At 44.9% G+C, this 2,682-nt stretch overlaps 1 long non-coding RNA gene across 1 annotated transcript; it reads left to right on the top strand.

Moving 5' to 3' along the window:
* LOC125626002 (uncharacterized) lies at positions 1–2,421 on the top strand. The gene is made up of 2 exons (XR_007353678.2): positions 1–638; positions 1,410–2,421. It is a non-coding gene; the product is annotated as an uncharacterized LOC125626002 (long non-coding RNA).
* The last annotated feature ends 261 nt before the right edge of the window (positions 2,422–2,682 follow it).

Raw genomic sequence — 2,682 nt, 5'->3', positions numbered from 1 at the left:
TCGATTATGAACTGAATTTCTAATCAACATAAAGCGAAACCCATCCCTAAGCGGAGAGTCAGCACAAACGCCTGTGCAAATCTCAGGTCCCTGTTAAGATCTCTTTTGAAAGCATGTGTGACTAAAGTGGTTCAGAGGCCTTACACTGTCCTTCTGACCTACGGAAATTTCAAGCCATACAGCCTAAATGCTCTGTTCCTCCTAGGAAATTCCATCAGGAAGACTGCCCTGGGCCCCCACTACATACCAACACATATCAGTGTAGCTTTTATCAGACCAAACTGGAATCCTCTGCACGATAACAGATTGTGCAACAGATACCGTTCTTAATAGCCAGGTCATTCCTGCAGTGACTCTGATGGGTTCACCAGATTGATATCAGGAACAAATTGGTTCCATAAAACTTTCAAGATGCATGCAATCCACGTGAGGTACATAACTCAATAATCCTGAAGACTGAAGAAACCAATTATAAATATTGAAGGAGTGACGTCTGCAGCAAAATATTTTTTCTAATTAAGACCTCAAGCAAAAAGGGTGTCTCAGATTCTCCAGGCCATCTAAGAACCAGTATAAAAGAGCTCGCGACTCAGGGTTCTTTAACCGCTTCTCTTGACGTCTCCTCCTCAGTGAGCTGGGTAAGTGCGATTTAACTGAACCTCTCCATAGCTATCCAGATGTCGCGTTAGTGATCATTTAAACTGTGGGCTTAATCTTGCACATAGACTCCGATTATTGTCTATGTTTGCGGTGTTTCACTAAAAAATGTGATTATTAAGTTGCAGGCATTGGTGGATTCATGGTATACAAGTGAAGGTGGCAATTTTTTGCGGAGGTACATAGGCATTTGGGACACAAATTCTGTTTATTTTCACTAAGAAATAGGCATTCAAATCCCTTAGGCAGCTTTGAAAAAGCTCATAAACCACTTTTAACTTCGTGGTGTTAGAAACAACCCCCACCTTGAGTTAATTACTCAGTAGACCAAGTCTGTGTTCTTCCAATGTATTCTGCAGCAGGTCGTACTCAACAGCAGCTCAGGCAGATTGCTACATTAGATGGATCTCTGCTCTGAACCAGTACGGCAATTTCTCTGTTCTTATGTGCTCTGCTAGCAACGATAGGTGCAGATCCCCAGCTGGTGTAAGTTAGCTTAGCACCATTCATCTCCATTGAACAGTGGCGATTTCCGCTGGCTCGGGCTCTGGTCCTTAACGTTTTGTACTGACGAAGAATATTTTCCATACATACATGGTCAAGTATTGCTGACTCACAAGCTTTAGAAGCCAAAGTACCACGCGCTCTCTCTTTCCACGTGGCCCCCATTTCAATGGGAACTGAGCTTTGACCCGTTTATTCCACTGGCTCTAAGGCATTATGGTGACTCTTTTCCTTTCTGTGTGTTTCAGGTTTACTTCCAACGCATGGAGATGTTGTTCCACCACCAAAAAAAGATTTGCAAACCTTGGTGCTGTAAACCGCACCAAAAGATTTGTAAACCTTGGTTCTGTAAACCGTGGGGTTATGGGGACTCAAGCGGTTACGGAGGCGATTATGGACACTGGCCGCCATGCTCCTGGAAAAAGCCATTCAAGTGCTGCTACCCCTGCCCCTACCCCTACCCCTGCTGCTACCCCCACCCCTATCCCTGCGGCCCCACAAACCTGTATCCATGTTTCGCTGAGGAGGAATAGCCATGGAACAAGGAACAACCAACAAACGAAAAGCAAGATACCGATTCACGGCTGAGCTCATGGACAATGGCTTTGGGAAATGCTGAGTGCCCACAACTCCCAAGGGAGCTGTGAGTTCTCAGCACTGCAGGAAACCTGCACCAGATTTCTGTTTGCCAGGGGACACTTTAGCACAGTTTCCTCTAATACCGCCATACTCTCTCCTTTACTCTAGCTATCTGACGGCCCGAATCTCAGCTCCATCATGGCCCCTTTCGGCCTCTCTGACAGTGTCAATGCAGCAGGGGCCTGTGAGTTCATACAAATGATATTTACACTCACTCGAAGGCTCTTTACAAACCAACATCCTGGGACGTAAGTGTCAATGAGAATTAGGGCCTATGTTTTCTAGCCTTTCCATAAATATGTACCATTTGTTTCCAGTCTCAACACTGCTACAGAAGATGTATAACAGAGAAAGAACTTAGTCCTCTCCTGATATTGTGCTTTGTCTAATTAGACTGGGGCTGGGATAACACAATTAACTGAAAATGGCTGCAAACAGGATTTGATTGTCAAACTCTACAGCGGCACCAAAGAAAGAAGAACATCTGATGGGAAATGCATCATCTGGGAGCAGTTCATTTGTTGTAATCCTGGAAAACCTAGCAATGTATTTTCTACTCTGCATTCTGTCTGTTCCTATGTAATCCTATCATATTAGCATTAAAGGGATTCTGAAACATGATAGCAATCCTCTGGTTTCCTTTCTCCTGCATTCCTCATTTACCAGTCTCCGTGAGTTAGGTGCATAAATACTTTGTGACTCAGGCCCTGTTGGTAACAATTTAGTCCAGCGCAGGGAGCCAGTGCCTGTGCACTACCATTCGAGCCTATGGTTCCCCTTTTAGTGCCAACTAACACCAGTCAGGTGTTCGGTATCCCGTCTCATCGGGAACAGCTCAACCTTGTCAGTCACAGTTTAATGCCTGACAAAGGGAGCCTGGTG

Source organism: Caretta caretta, chromosome 24, assembly GCF_965140235.1.
Source record: "Caretta caretta isolate rCarCar2 chromosome 24, rCarCar1.hap1, whole genome shotgun sequence".
Taxonomy (NCBI): domain Eukaryota; kingdom Metazoa; phylum Chordata; order Testudines; family Cheloniidae; genus Caretta; species Caretta caretta.
This window is presented reverse-complemented; position numbering and strand designations above follow the sequence as displayed.